The sequence below is a fragment of the Solea senegalensis genome, linkage group LG20, assembly GCF_019176455.1.
Source record: "Solea senegalensis isolate Sse05_10M linkage group LG20, IFAPA_SoseM_1, whole genome shotgun sequence".
Classification (NCBI taxonomy): domain Eukaryota; kingdom Metazoa; phylum Chordata; class Actinopteri; order Pleuronectiformes; family Soleidae; genus Solea; species Solea senegalensis.
This window is the reverse complement of record NC_058039.1, coordinates 9,009,167-9,026,664: the sequence shown is the minus strand read 5'-3', so window position 1 is coordinate 9,026,664 and position 17,498 is coordinate 9,009,167.

Here is a 17,498-nt window from a genome sequence, read left to right as displayed (position 1 = left end):
TAATTAGTGTTCCACTTCACGTAGGTGTTTCAGTGGAGCTGAAAGTCAGGGCTCTGTGCAAGACAGTCATGTTATGCACAATAAGACATATAATCCTCCCTTTCATGTTGGACTATGTAGGGAAATGACAGAGACAATGTATAGTGCTACAGTTGTGGCGACATGGAAAGACTTGTGGAAAGCTGCAGTGTGTAACTGTAATGTTGATGTTTGTTCTGTGTGAACAGAAATGATGTAAATGTACGATTATTTGTATGCAACTGAAGATTATTTACATAACTGATTAATGTGTGATTATGGTGATGATCAAGAATCATTTGGTCCATAAAATGTCAGAAAATGATGATCAGGGTTTCTCAAACTTGGAAATGATGATGTTCTCAAATGTTTTGTTTTGTCATTTCTTCTGTTATATGGAGCAAAGAAGCCAGCTGAAAGAAGCTGAGAAATCAACGGATAGCTGTTCTAATAATAATAATAAAAAAACTCAAACTGGTTAATCAATTTTAAGTAGTTGACAAGGAATTGAGTAATCAATTAATAATCAATTCATCGAGTAATTGTTTCAGCATCTGTCTGAACACTGTTCTACTGTGAAACAAGGAGAGATTGGAGGCGTAATCAGCATCGTGTGACCACTGTCAAAGTGGTTTAAATGGAACAGACATTATTTATATTGAAAAGTCACACACTACCGTATCAATGAAAGTTCCATCCTTCTGTGAAGAGCCCCAGGAACGCGTTGATTTAAAGTCTGAGCGTTTCAAGTCCACATTCAATTCTTCATTAACTCATCTTCAATCTGTGACAAATTCACTTACCTACTTTTCAGAGTGTGTTCATGTAATTGTGCGTGCGTGCGTTTTTGGCCTGTGCATTATTTATTACACATTTAAAATTAATTTAAATATTATATGAGGTGCGTGTATCCACCTTGAGGAAGCACAAAAGCCCCCAACCTCACAAATGGAAAATCATTATGCATTCATTATGCTCCCTTTTTATTTTCCCTTTTATATTTTTCTTTGATATATTATGTATCTCATTCCCACGTTGACTGGCCTTTTAATCCATGAATATAAAAGATTTAATAAGATTCCTGTTTTGTTCATCAAATCTCTTGAGAGAAATTGTGCTCAAAGAAGTTTTTACAAATTTATCGAATATAACACTGGCATAATCTTTAGATGCCTTTGATTGGACGTGCTGTCGAAATGGCAAACATCTGTATTACATGTGTTCTATGTGGAGTGTGTGTCAGTGCACATGATGGCGCGTGTGTGTTGTGTTAGCAGTCATTCGGTCTCTTTCCTTTTTTACCTTGAGCTATAGTTGCTGCTGTATAAACTTGCTCACCTTAGATGACTCTCACAACGTGACTCCATTTCCTGTAGTTATTATTTTAAATGAAAAGCCCTCTACTGAGTTGCATCCTTGTGACTTTTAGACATTGATGCATCAGCAGCAGTTTAGCAGCCTTCGCAGCCGCCACAGCCCCGTTCGCTGTAATTATCAAAAATGCTCGTATGTCTTTGACGGAAACATGGCATCACCATGTTGTTCTATGTTTTTCAGAGCTTCAGACGTGGTTGAGAGCTGGAATATGAGAGATGATCAAACTAGCTTTGTTAAGAGCTTTGGTCGTCAAGCCACAGGTAAAATTTGTTCCTAAAGTTTAAGTTGATCTTCAGTCATTAACCTCCCTCTTTGTCCACAGTCTGCCTGAGTGCGCTGCATTTTTAGGTGATAGTTAATCCGCTGACTATAAAGCAACAGAATTGCACCAGAGAACTATAAAGTCTTTATCTCACCCTCTCGGACCGAAAATGATATCTCAATCCGTATAGCCAGTAAAGATTAAAAATGACTAAATCACCGATTCGATAAAAATTTTAATCTTCAATGAGCACCTGTGACCAGCCTTAACTTCAAGTCATGACTCATTATCAGCACTTGATATCACTCATATCAAAGTAGTACAAAAACAGTTTGGGAAAAGGGCAGAAATGGCTTTTTGTTAAAAGAGCATTAATATACTGAATTAAAAAAAATAATGGTTGGATAAACCATCAGCTGCCTGATGCAACAGTCAACTTTAGTGTATAACTGTTTGGTTTCTATTGTTAAAAAAGTGGCTGTTTGTGCCGTAATGAATAACATTGCTGTGAAAAGTACAGTCACATGTAATGCAAATGCACGTTCACGTGACAGGATCGTTTTATCACTTTGCAATATCACAAATAAGATATCCTGTCAAAGGAAAACAGCACAAGATGTATCCATGCAGACTTTAACCCTTTAATACCTAAGCTTCAAAATGGCTGTCTGGAATTTTTCTTTGCTTAGCTGAACCATAAAACAACCAGAAAATTCCCTGTGAGTGAGTACTTTTGCCCATTTTTCCAGAATAACTTTCACTATGTGGCTGTTATTTACAATTTACAGCATGTTAAAATATTCTATTAACAAATTAAAATGAAGGAGAAAAGAAAAAGTTTTATTTAAAAAATACATTGTTGTACACCAGATTTTGTGTGTTAAATTCAGACATGTATAAAGTACTACAGACCAAGACTTGAGTAAAAGTAGGAGTAAAAAAAAAGTACTCCTGTAAAGTAGAGTACTCTAGTGTAGTAGTTGTACTTCGTTACTATCCATTTCTGGTTAAATTTGAAATGTGAACAGTGTAACACATACAGTATATTATGTTTGAGTCTTTGTCTCAATGTCCAAAAAATGGAAACCCGGCTTCCTGCAACAGTGCGAGTGAAATTACCGTAATAACCACATGTTGGCTTTGACGCGCAACTTCTCAGCTTTCAGAAACCGTTTGAATTTTGTGTTAAAGGGTTGCATTACAAGGTTTTGTTTGCAGGCCTCTCAAAGAAGTCTTTAATCAGGTGATAAAAATACAAAAGGTCTGCTGTGCCTGCAGACACCTATTCAGGTGGGTGAACCTCGCTCATGTTGCCACGTTTATGAGCGATTTTATTCCTCACTGCAAACTATTTCAGCAGAGTAAAAGTCATGTTATTAGACATTATGGGTTTGCAGGTTTGTAGCATGAGAGACTTAACTCATGCATATGCATAAATCCCCGTTGTCTGTGGAATCACAAACATAACTCATGCATAATGCTTCACTTCCCTGTTGTTGGTGCTTTCTCCATCTGCCGCTTGTTCCACACAACAATCTGACAGCAAAACACTTCAGCAACAGATACTTTTCACTCGTTGCCGGTTTATTGTGATGTTTTTGCTTTTTTCTCCCCCGCTCTTCTACTGCTATAAAATTTCAACAGTGTTATTCGTTTTGGAGAAAGTAAAGCACAGAAATGCATTGACACGACAAACGATGTTCCTCAAGCTGGAATGCAGTTTGTGGGCCAGCCACACAATTTTGGGAGTCACATTGTGACACAAAAATCATTTATCCTAGTGTGCCCCTGTCTTATCGGTTAATTCTGTTGATTCCACTTGAAACAGCGTCCTGCATTATTTTCTACATCAATTATTAACTGTCGGGAAGATCCTTTTTAGAATTTAGAGTTGAAAATGCGACTTCTCAGGATTCACTATGCTGGATGTCCAACCATAGATCTGGGTGTATGGAGTATCATAAGAATTTCTGTGCCAGTGCCAAAACTCTAAAAGCTAAATTGTATTAATTGATTCCAGCGTATACCTGCAAATTAAAATGAATAAATAACAATACAAATAATGAATCGTTTTTAGAATGATCCTAAATTGTTTTTGGAATACCTTCTTCATGGTAGAATATTTTAATTTAACAAAGTGCTTTGCAGCAGATATTTTGCATAATTACCAATTGGTGCTTAGATCTTAGACCTTTCTTTTGAAACCATAGATGTTTACCAACGTAAAGTTAAACCATTGATGTCTACTGGCCTGGAAGGCATGATTCATTGATTACTCCTCTGTATGTGTTTCAAACTCTGTACATCTTTTAACCGGATAAAATACCTTTAATCAGACAAAAATGAATCCCCATGTTCTAATTGTTGGCATGAGTATGAATGTGCACTCATGCCAAGTTTGCTTCTGCAACTGCCAGAGACAATTTCATTCAAAGTTTGAAACACCCACTGCTGTCCAGAGCAATCATCCACTAACTCCAAACACTGCGGGACAGATGACAGGGGCAACAACAGCTAAGAAAAAAGTTTAGAAGCCCAAAAATGTAAACTGTCGAGGTATTTCCAACATTTTGTCTGCACAGATATCATGTCAGCGATCGTATATTTAAAGTTACAGTATGTCGAAACAAAACACAGTCAACACACTGTGTCCTTTAGGTCAGAGCTGCACGGAGAGGACAGTGACTGTGTCACAGTGTGAGACTGTGCTGAATTTACTCAGTGTGACGGTGCATTTTTCGGACAGCTCGTTTGTCTAACACGTGAATGTGAAACACGGAAAGAAGAATAACCAAGAAATGAGACAAAATTCAATGATATTTCAACATATTTAAAAGCTGGAGGCACATTTCAATACTGTGGAAGCTAGCGGGTCATTGTTCAAAGTTACAGTAGAAAGAACTTCCTATAATTATCCCCCAAAAACACATAATAGCGGAATTATCAGGTCCATTGGACATTAATCATTTTCTTCACCCTCTAGGCATATCAGCATATGGCTGAGTGATCGATTGTTTTTTTGAGTATGTGCACCTTTCAAAACCAGTATTTGCAAAGTGTTGTTACAGTGGATTAGTGGTTGGCACTGTTGCCTCACTGCAAGTAGGTGCTGCGTTTGCCTCCCGGTCCGTTATATTTGGTGAAAGTTGTGGTTCAAAATTGACTAACAGAAAACTAAAAGCTTGAATGTATTATTTGTCCATGGTTAAAGAGAGAAACTCCACTGAGTCTAGCTTTGCTTTCATTGCTTATCGTCTGGACTGTAATAATCACCAAACAACCAAAGTATCTGATTCAAATAAACATGGAAATAAACCACAACAATTCATTGTATAAACATATCTTGTTTGAAACTCTAGTGTGTAACTTTTACATATGAACAAATGTCAGTATCTGTACTTCTCTTCCTCACACACGTGAGACTGAATGTTTAATTTTTCCTTTGCAAATATTTTCCATATTTTGTCACGTTTGCGAGTGTGTTTGCTAAACCATTTGCATAAAACTGCAAACATCTGTTTTTTTCACAAGCCTACTGTTGCCAGATTGTTAGCACTAACAAATTAGCCACTCATCTATGACTTGTTAAAACCCATTGACTCCGTGAAGTAATTTAAAAGCACAAGAGGAGCCTCTGAAAAAAAGGAAACATTTTCAGTAGTATACACTTTACAGTGTTAATTGTCTAATGCTACTTGATGGCAGTGACTCACTTAGATGTGATTGTATCAGGTGGTTTGATGAAATCAGTGGAGGGAACCACCATACCTGGTATACCAGTTATAGTTATTATGTCAAAAGTCATAGGATTGGACTTTCCACATAGGGTTTAGCATGTAAAGAATGGTAGCTTTAGATTTTCATTTTGTCATTGTGTGTTTCTGTTTATTTCTGGTGTGCGCTGAAATGATCCGTGTGCAACAGTCACTTGCTGCAGTCAGTCAGATACTGTAGGAGAGACTGAGAGATGGTAGCTGAAGATGGAGAGAGGCGAGGGATTGTTGGGCGGAAGGTTTCATTTTAAGAAGCTGAGTGACGCAACCATCTATAAAACAAACGTTACCTGGGTGTCACAAATGAGCACAATTTATTGACAATGACTGGAAGTTGCGATCCTTTGCCTTGACTGACCAATTGCTGAGACCTGCACAGAGGAATTCTTCAACATCGCCAACGAGAGGAAAGTAAGTGGCAAACTAACCACTCTCGGCATTGATAGCGTCTGTAATGTGCTGGCAGCTGCCCGGAGACTTCTATCTGAACACCTACACTGTGTGGCTGACTGACTTTGTCGTGACAAAATGTGAATGTCGGAGTTTCTAAGGAAACTCAGTTGTGATGTTAACACATGTTGCATACAGGATGTCAGTCATCCATATAGAGCCTTTATTTTTAGATGACCTGGCTGGCACTTGATAGGCCTGAGTCTCTTTGAAATCATATAGTTATATGTGAAGTTTTGTGTTTTAAAAGAAAGATTAAACAATCATGTCTGAAATGTCTCATTACTCATTACTTATTACTATTCATGTAGTCATTAGAAGAAAAGCAAACTTGTAATTGCGATTAATCAAGATGAACACATTTTTGACAGCGCTAGTATTTTTACCACAACAATTTTTTCTTGAGAAATATGAGAAATAATATGCGTTGACAGAGAAAGACCTTGGTGTTGATCGAAACCCCTTCACAGCAACACCTGCTTAGAAAAAAAATAATGCAGGCTTCCATGACACTGTTTTCTACATGGATAGCTTCTTGTTTTTACATGTTTTTTTGTAATTTGTATGTTTATCTATTTGTCGTCATAGTGTTAATTGTGCTCTTTAATTAAAAAGCTCCTTCCATGAAAAACATCTCAGCAATAAATACACGTCGGTTTCCAAAGGCTGTGTCTCGGTTCTCTCTGTGGGGAAAATGTGGCCGGCCATTCAAATATTTAAAGAAAGTGTGGCACCAACAATTTGAAACACAAGCTCTAATCTGCACAGTTGATTTAGTTGCTTTTAGCTAATTAAAGATATTAGTCATAACTGCCGGAAACATTGGGCTAGCAATTCTTTAAAATAAGTGAATGCACAATCCAGAAGAAAATGTTGAATCTTGAATCCATTAAAGTAATTATGTCTATGATTACTTAATGAGAAATTAGTTGGCTGGTGATTTTCATTAATGCATTTTTCATGAACTGTTATGGTTTGGATTTAAGGGCAAAATCTGAGGGCAGAACATGGGAGTGGAGACAAAGGATGTAGTTTCAAACAGGATTATTTGAAACATAGAGTTCACATAATACAAAAAAAACCATCCTTTACCTAACATGGTAAATGTGGCTGGCGCTCCCTGCCACATTTCTCTTGCAAACATTTCTTTGACAGGATGAGAAAGTTAGATTTTCCTGGCAGATTGGTGAAAAGAAAGGAGGATTGGAGCTGCCACGGCCACATTGATGTGGAGATGGAATCAATGTTTGCTTTGATTGGACACTGAAGATAACCATCTCACATGGATTGGAGTCACTTAGGAATCTGCAGGGTGGAAGTGTTGATAGGTTTTCTTTCCATCCCATCAGTGTGTCTCTGCTTTACAAGAAGTGAAAGTAAGAAAACTGGTCCGCTCAAAAACAAAAATCTGACATCACTTTTATTTCCTTATTTCCTTACGATGTAGTATAAATTTCTTCATTTTGACTTGGCTGGCAGCTAAAAAAAAGGGCTGGGGTGCCCCTGAGCAAGGTACCCAACCCCCATCGCTGCCCAGGCGCTGCACAGTGTGGCTGCCCACTGCTCCCAATTCTAGGATGGGTCAAATGCAGAGAAAGAATTAATAAAGGGATTAATAATGTACGAAAAAAAAAATACCATGGTGAGAGGGGTTTCTATGGGAACATCTCATTGCCCTGGGGCACTTCTCCTGTTGTCATTTCATGAGTCGAAAAAGATAATCCACGGAAACAGAATCAAAATGTAAATCTGAGAAAGAAACTAATCAAATTGAAACCATACTTTGTGCAGCAGAACCTCACGCTGTGAGCATGGTTGACCCGATAAATTGTGGAGCAACAGGTTTTTGATTTGGATCCTTAATGAATATTTTGTTCTCCATTATGAGCTCCAGTAAATCCCAGACAGAGAAAGGTCTGCTGCAGAGATTTAAATGGCTGATGACATGTATAGAAGGCTGTTAATTATCTTGAAAATTGGCTCTATGTTAACATGTTAATATGTAAATGTCTTATTGGTAAGTGTTCAAGTGTATCCTCTTATGTGAGCTCATGCACAGAGGTGCATGATTAAACCATGGATGCTTTCTCAGAAATGTCATTTAGAAAAAAACATCTTTTTTTCCCCTACACTTAATGTGCTGGCTTGAGTTTTTTGTTTGTTGTTGATGCTCTACAGACTGAATTATGTGACAGTGTGCTAAGCTTCAGCTCTTAGTTTGTTATTTTTTTTATTTACATTCTGCACAGATTATGTCAGGCATAAAGATAATGAGGAAAATGCCTCTTGAAAGCAATTTCAAGTGAAATGCCAGAATAAATGCGACCCTCTCTGTGTTCTTTACTGACAGAGAAAAATATTTTTGTCTTTCACATTTAGACGCTGAGCTGAACTCTGTGATTCTGTAATGTTTGTTTGTTTCATTTCTATTTTTCACCCAAAGCTACATAAACGTTGTTTTCTTAATCCCATTTACACATTCATGTGCAAGATAACATTAATTATTCTGAGCGTTTGTGCCACAGATTGTTGCACACTGGCACTGAACACACAGAATACAGAGCACAGAGTGGAGAATAAACAGGCAAAACATCTGCTGTGTTCCCCGACAGATTTACAAAAGTGCAAAAAGAGATGCAACACAGACCACCCGAAATGAGAGAGGAGTTTCTCCAGCGTGCAAAAAGAAAGATCCTGTCACTTCAGTTTTTTTTACTGGACCAGGATGAAAGCTGTGTGGGCAGAAGTGCCACAGGCTGCTCCGTGGTGTGGACGCTGACGATTTTCTAATGCGATCTAAGCTCTCCCCTTATCGTGGACATGTCCATATGAAGGGACAGCTGCCCTGCCGTGGGCATCATGTCAGATCACTCAGAATGTACAAACTGGTCTGTAGGTGTGTGTGTGTGTGTGTGTGTGTGTGATAATGTGAGGGGAGATGACAAGGGCCCACGCCGTTCTCACCTGACGTCCTGTGCTTCTCTTGAGGAGGAGATGTGAACTTCCAGAGACGCTGAGACACTCAAAAAACCATTTCAACACGTTTTATAAATAGCACGGGGAGGGGGTCGTGGGTGTGTCGGAGCATAGGCGCATGGCAGATTGCCCTTGTCAATGTGCTTGACAGAATCTCTGCAGGCTTTTTATGAATTCGGTGCAATTACCTAATTAGTGAATTCATTAAGAGAAGTACATCATCATTCCAAATAAGATTTTTTTCGGGCCAAATGGAAGACATCCAGATTTCTTTCTCTATAACCTAAACCAGATACACGTGTCTTATGACAATATACAAACTCGAGGTCAAATAATTAAGATTTTTTTAACGGCTGATAACGATAAGCATGAAAAGCCATCAGCTGATTATTCAGCCAATATTCTCCTAACCCAGTAGGAATTCATGACTATTTTAAAAAAAGGCACAACATTGAATAATGCTTTATTGCATTGGTTATAAAATGAGATGTGCTCGAGGTTGTTATTGTTTGTTTCTCCGAGTGAAGAATTGCCCTGACAAAACAATGTCTGATGTAGAAACATCATTTAAAGTTTGTTGTGTGTGTTTGACTGGAGCACAAAAGGAATATTCCAGTTGAAATGAACTTCAAAGTCATGTACTGTGCCATTTGAGCTTGAGTGGATTCTGTAAACAGTTGTTTTCGTTATTAAGCATCAGGAGAGAAACACTTGTATTCCAGCAAGTAAAAATAGGTCTTTGTGAAAGGCTTGCTACTAGCCAGTGGCAACTATACCTATGGAGCCTCCATGCAGAGCGCTGATCTGTGTCTCCACATGACTGGCGGAGGCAGCACAGCTGTTGCTGTCTTGCCAGTGGTTCTCAACCTTTTAGGAGACTTGACCTATCAAACAGTCAGACTTGGGCATGCAGACCCACTTGTTTAGACCTTTCTGTAAGCCTTTGTCTCCTTTCTTTCTTTTATTTTTTATTTTTGACTGCATCAGTCTCTGTCGTGACTTAGTTGTGCTGGTGGCAGGAAGCTATCAGATATTTTTCCCATCGTAATCTCCATTATACCTCCCTTTATGATGTATTTGTGCTCAACTTTGACTGTTATATCATGGCATAAGTCAGAATGTTCTTTTCTTTCTTTCTCCCTGTGCTGCTGATGTTTAAACAGAACAAATCTCTGTTCAGTTTTGTGTTTGGTTCTGACTCGCTGCCTTGTACTTTTGTTTTGAAATCCATTTACCTTATGTGCACTTCACAAGCGTGACAGCCATCTTGGTGTCATATTAATCCATGTTGCAGAGAGTCGAGCCCAGTGTTCTGACGGTTGGTTTCAGATGATGGAGCTGTTGTCAGATTCTCAGGAGCAGATCCACCTTAAGACACCTGTTCTTGTTCGTCTTGATCCAAGATATTTTTTACTGCATGAACCCAATTTCCAATCATTTTTTTTTCGCCACAACAATCAATAAATATAAACCATTTACCAGGATGCGCTGTCCAGAGTTACATTGGAAATAGGATTGTCATAATTATCAGTGGTAGACAGTGTTCAGGTACACACTGACAACATGGTTTGCCCACTATGTCTATTTAATTTTCAAATATAACACATGTTATAGTTTATTACTGTATATATAGATTGATATATATATATAGATATATATAGATGCAGCCTCTTTCCTTGAATAAAAAAAAAAAAAGTTATCAATATTGGGTTAAACACTGAAAATTAGCAGTCAGTTCTAATGGCAAAAGTTAACAAAAAGAGGCAAAGGACTTTGTATTCAAGCAAAATGAATACGAACTAATAAACTTGGCAGTATCTGGAGGTGACCTCACTAATCTACAAACAAGACACGGATAAGGCAACTTGCACTTCACGTTAAGGGAAAACCCTTTTTCTTATAGATTGCATAATTATGTTCATTAGCTTATTACCTTTCGGAGAATTTTCTCATTGTGGCATCTCACGGAAAACACAGATAATCTTAGTTTAATGCTCATAATTCAACACAAATCTGTTTCTTTTGAGTAGTTATTGAAGCTTGCTTGAAGTCTGCCCAGCTGTCACAAATCACATGATGTTCAGAAATGCAGACGAGCTTTAACACAAAGAAAACAACTGTGAAAGTTGTTGCATATGATGTATGTCTTTGCCATAATTTATATTCACATGTTTTGTCATGCCACCCTCTAATCTGCCACACTTTTGAGCTTATAATTCAACACATGCAGTCGTCTTCCTCACGCCATTATTCATCCAACAGCGATGTTCAGCAGTTTGTGGGACTTCTATCACAGAAACACAATTCATCCGATGGCACAGAGACTGTTATGGACAAATATTGCTTCTGACTTCACGCAATAAATATTTTGAATTGTTCCCGGTTCTGTCAAGTCCCATTTTGTACTATACTATAATGCTTTTGTTCAGCATTATTTTAAAGATGACATCAGCCCAAATGGGAAAGAGTGTGAGATACTGATTTTCAAATTGCCCACAGATGAAGTTGAGAACATGACTGGATAGATGGATGTCATTTCTCTAGTTTCTTCCAGTGTAAAAAAACAAAAAAAACAAACAAAAGTAAAGACAAAATACCCTATACTAAAGCAAAGGACCAAAACACTGGCTTTCATTTTTTGGCATAAACAATATTTTGCTAAAATTAGATGATGCGGCACTGCAATTTTTCTTTTGAACAGGAAAGGAAATTATCACTTAGTCCACTCTCCCTGTGAATCCTTCAGGAAAACAAAATTCCATTTAAGCCTAATGTTCAAGCCACGCTATAATACATATACATATTCATATATATGCATATATATATATGTATATATATATACATACATATATACATTTATATATATTTTTAAAGAAATCCAAGCTAATATAGAGTATAGAATGTGGGGTATATAATATGATACTAAAGCAGATATTTATGTCTGACAGTCCGACCAGGAATGATTGATTTGCGTGAGATGTGTTAACACGATTCCTTTGAGGTGTACTCAGTGTTTGCAACTATTTCTCCTTTAAGCTGGAGATGTCGGAGGTTGTTTACTCTGTGCTCAGAGTGTTGGCTGCTTCTCAGTGAGCAGCAGCTGGTGTATAAACCTGCCGTCTAAGTGCTGAGGTGCTGTCAGGGAATTTGCACTCACATGAGACAGAAACAAACATTTGACAGCCAACTGTTCAATAACTGTTAAGAAAATGTAGACCTTCATTTTAATTCTCACGGTTGCATTGTGTAACATCTAAAATACATTGTGTCCTTGTTCTTCCCAGGTTTAGAGGTGGAAATTCCCTCTCCGTTCTGCAGAAAAATAATTGCTACTCAAAGAACTTACGAGATAATGACACAAACATTTACATAATAAAATATTTTCTCAAATTACACAAGAGGCTTAGCTTTGTGTGGGGACAATTTTCACAGTTAAAGTACTTTGCTTGGTAAATGATGCGATTGATAGTGATTTTCTTATTTAATAAATATTTTTTGGGTAAAATAGATAGTGTTTGGGTAAATAGTACATTACATTTTGTTTTATAAAATAGAAATGCAAAGTCTTGACTCAAGCAATTGACTTTAAACCAACATGAAGCCCAATATTGTGTGGACAGTCTTTGACACAAGCCTGCAATCACCGCAAGCGAGCTTTAGCTCCATTATAATTAAAAAAACAACAACAACAAATCAATCGAATGACAACAGAGTGTAGAGACAGTAAGCCAATGAAAGTTGAGGGCAGATAAATAACAATCTGTCTAGCAGAACCATGTAACAGTACAGTTGGAGAATTAAAAATTCATTAAAAATGGATTCAATATATTAAAAAAATATCCATTGCCTCCAGTGTTATCTTGCAATAGCTATATTTCCCAGTGCATTACATTACATCCATCCATCCATTGTCTACCACTTTATCCTACACATGAGGGTCACGGGGGTGCTGTGCTAATCTCAGCTGTCATAGGGCAATAGGCGGGGTACACCCTGGACAGTTTGCCAGTCCATCACAGGGCCACATAGAGACAAACAACCATCCACTCTCACTCTCACAATTTATAGTGTCCAATTTACCTATCCCTGTCGGAGGAAGCTGGAAATAATGCCAAATAAAATAATGAGAAATTAGATGAAACTGAAAATGAAATGGCTCAAACAGCGGCCTAGTGGCTAGCACTGGATAACACAACAAAAAGACCCGGTACTGCACGTTTCTTTTGGATTCTCCAGTTTCCTCCCACAGTCCAAAAACATGCAGAGTTTGTGGGGAGTGTGAGCATGAATGGTTGTTCTTCTCTGTGTGTTGGCTCTGCAATGGACTGGCGAACTGTCCAGGGTGAACCTCACCTTTCGCCCTATGTAGCTGGAATTGGCTCCACCCCCACATGACCCTCATGCTGAGGACAAAGCAGTAGACAATGCATGAAATGAAATGTCAATGTTTTATAGAATATTCTCATTATGGTATGATCAAATGTTAATGACAACTGAATAAGGCCATTTCAGTTCAAATGTTTGTCCATATTTAATGATAAACAACCAAGGCACATCAGTGGCTCAGTGTACGAGTAATGGGGGTAATAACGGTTGCTGAAAAAGGTCAACAAAATGTAAGCAAATGGACAAAACAGGAGGCAAACATCTTCATCAATTTGACAACATAATTCTCTTTTACAAAAAAAATACAAAGAATACACTGGAGCCCATTTTATGAATTTGACAACATATGTGGCTTAAAGAACATTTGCTACAAAGACAGAAAACACAGACTCACTGCATGCTGTTCGGAATGAAAGTGAGTTGCCAACCTAAAATACTCACTTATTATTCAGGATTAATGTCCCTAAAACAATACATGAAGAATGCAACCACATTGCTTACTAATTTTCTAACATTGCATTAGTCTTTTAAGGTTTTGGGAAGACTTGAAAAGTAAGGGTGCACTGTCACACTTTTGTTTTACTCTATTTTCTATTTATAGTGCCATATGTAGGTCTTTTTCTTCTTCTCCCTTTAGGGCTTGCCACAGCGGATCATCTGCCTCCATCTCCTCTGCCCTTTTCTGTTACACCAAATGTCTTCATGTCCTTCTTCACAACATCCATGATCCTTCTCTGTGGTCCTCCTGCCCGGCAGCTCCATCTTCAACATCTTTTGTCTAATATAATCACTATCCCTCCTCTGCTCAAGTGACCAAACAATCTCGCCCTTGCCTCCTTTACTTTATCTCCAAAGCGTTCAACCTGAGCCGTCCCTTGATTATGCTCTTTTCTAATCTTGTCCATCCTGGTCGCTCACAACAAAAGTCTTAGCCTCTTCAGTTCTTCCACCTCCAGCTCCGCCTCCTGTCTTTTCAGGTCAGCTCAGCTTCAGAGGAAAGGAAAATCTAACACAGACAGCTTAAGACCTGGGACTTTCCATGAGCAAAACAGCCGTTATGTGTATGTAGCACAAACCCACTCTTTTAAAAAAAAATTTTTAAAGTTTAAGGTGCACAAACCCTTTGGAATATCAAGTCCTATCTTGATGATCTAATCAATATTAGTGCTCTAGATGCTTCACAGCGCCAATTTCTCACAGAGACAGGTTTTGTGAAATTAAGTAAAACCTTGCTTCAAAACAAAAAACATGATCTGTCAACTGCTCCAAGAAATAATGCATGTTTGAGAAGCCAAGTTTAAAAAAATCATTTCACAGGCCTACATGTAAAATATAATCCATTCCTCTGGTTGTTGTGACTTCTTTTTGGTAGATGTGATCAATACAAGATCATTAAATGAGGGTTGTGGATTAGGGTTGCAACTTGCAACTACAGGCATGGGACAGTTTAAAAGTGATGTTGCGTTTATCCTGAGTCACTTAATTATTTATGATGATTTGATTACTTCAAATGCCAAAGTGAAATTGCTTTATATCTTTGGCAAAGAATACATACAGTATATGTTTTGCATCACAAGTAATTTCTACTGAAAAATAAGAAAATTATACATCTTGAGGTCTTGGAATGAATGGAAAGAGCTCCCTTGTGGATGTTGTCAATAAATCGCTAGGTTATATTATGGTGAGGTAAACAGCATTTTTATGTGAAATAATAAGGACTTTCCCCCCATTTTTGATCATCCTGATAATGTAAATTTACCACAATTAAATTATCGTGAGTGCTTTAGATTCTATCTCTAGTAAAATTCAAAGTTTACTTCATAATATCTTTGTAATGTCTTGTTCTGTCTGATTAACGATCCAACGCCTAAAAGTACTTGAGAGAAGCAGAAATGTTTCTGTTTATAGATTATACAAAAGATGGACAAACATGATGGCCTCCAAATGTGAAATCAAACCATCTTGTACAGGTCATAAACCCATCCCATGGAATATATGCCAAACTGAAAATTAAACTTAATTTATGATTAAACTACACACAAAATATAATTTTTTGGTTTATTTACTTTGGACAGTTAATTGTACTGCTCTTGACACATGCTCTAGAAATAGCATATCCAACTGCAGGCAGCAGAAGTGCTGTGTGGGTGCTAAACAACCAGTTGGTAAAATTAGAGATTTTATTGGATATAATTAAGAGATAAAGAGGGAAAAAGATACACGATGTCTCTAAATATTAACACTGAGAAGTGAAATCAAATCAAATCAAATATGGGCATTCTCGAAATATGAGATGAGAAAACGGATGAAAACAAGAAATATTGAGATTCTGCTGGCTCGTCAGTTATGTCTGGTTTTCAGTGAGAGGAAGAGCCGCTGCAGCATGAGGCATAAAACTTTCATAGCTCTGTCTGGATGCTGTGTTTCTCTTGGATTATTTATCAAATAGTGAGAAGTTGTTTATCACACAGCTTATACAGCTCTGCTCAGGTAGGGTCCTGCAATTTCATATATATTGGGTGTGATCATCAATATTAATCTGTTTTCCAGAAAGGTGTAGAAAGGGTTGTGCCATGTCCATTTGACCTGTGCTAAGCTCCTCTTGTGCTGTTGTCTGGGTAAATAAAAACATGGCATAAATGATTTAATGAGGGTGTTATTAGTGGTAGAAAGAGTACAGTGTTGGTACTCACCTGAGCTGGGAGACAACAGCGGGCAAATAAAACAGTACATTGCTGCCAAAACAACATACAGTCCCACAGAGACGAGACAAGAGGCCGCCCCTTTCCAGATGCGGAATTTGTTGAGGTAATCATGGTTCATCACTAATTGACCCTATTGAGCTCTGAGGGCATTGTTTTGGCTTCACAACAAAGTCATTATCTCATCCTAATTAATCCCAGTACAAGCCGTGCAAAGGTCACCAAAGCTGTATGATGCAGCAAGGCGGAGGTCACGCAGAGCCTCCTGCAGTGCTGAACTGTGAGGGGCATTTCACTTGTTTGTCATGCATGCTACATGTCACTTTATCATAATAGCAGGGTCCAGTCAGTTGTGCTCTTGTGGCTTCAGTAACTTAAAAATAAAAAGTCATCACAGTTTCAACAGCAGTTAAGAGAAGGTAGTCACCACTGTACCTAAAATTAAAACTGTAGTGTGTGCCTACCTATGTCCATTAGATTGAAATCATTGTGAGTTCATCAGCTTCACATTCACACTCTCTGTGTTTCCTGCTAGAGCAGCTTTAAGATCTGTTTATGAAGACCAAACAGAGGCAGAATAATCCAATCCAACTTTATTTGTACAACACTTTAAAACCACCACAGTGGACCAAAGTGCTGTGCAGAATAATAAATAAAAGGCAGGATAAATTAAAATACATAAAACATGGCCAGAAGTAATGCCATACAATAAAAACTAATAAAATAAATAAAAACAAAACAAAATAACAACCTAAAATAATGTCAAAGGCCAATGAGAAGAGATGATTTTTAAGAAGAGATTTAAAAACAAACAAGGGAGAGGCCTGTCTAAAGTGCAGAGGCAGATCATTTCACTGTTTAGAAGCTGCAAATGAGAAAGCACTCTCCCTCCTGAGTCTGTGTTTAGGTTTTTTTGCACCATCTGAGGACGAGTGAGAGAGGATCCACTAACCCCCACGGAAAGTGCATTACAGTAATCCAAAAAAGTTATACTTTAGTATGTTGCCCCAAATTTTACATAAAAGTCATGCTCTAGTATGTTCTCCAAAATTTGACAAAAATGTCTATGTGGTACAAAATTTGACAAAAACGTCATACTTTAATATGTCATCCATAATTTGAGAAAAAAAGTCACATTTAGTATTTCGTCCAGAATTTGACAAAAAAGTCCTACTTTAGTATGTCGTCCAATATTTGAAAAAGAAATCACACTTTAGTATGTTGTCCAAAATTTGACAAAAAAGTCATAGGTTAGTATGTTGTCCAAAATTTGAAAAAAAAGTGATACTTTAATATGTCGTCCCGAATTTGACAAAAAAGTCACAAAATTGTTGAAAAAGTCATAGGTTAGTAAATTAGGTGGGGAATTTGATAAAAACGTCATAGGTTTGTATGTCGTCCAGAATTTGACAAAAAAAGTCATAGGTTAGTATGTCGTCCAAAATTTGACAAAAAAATCACAGGTTAGTATAAAACAAGCTCAAAATGACTTTTGACAAAAAGAATTCCTAACTATATCAAAGGGTAGCAGCTCTACCATGAGCTATACACCTA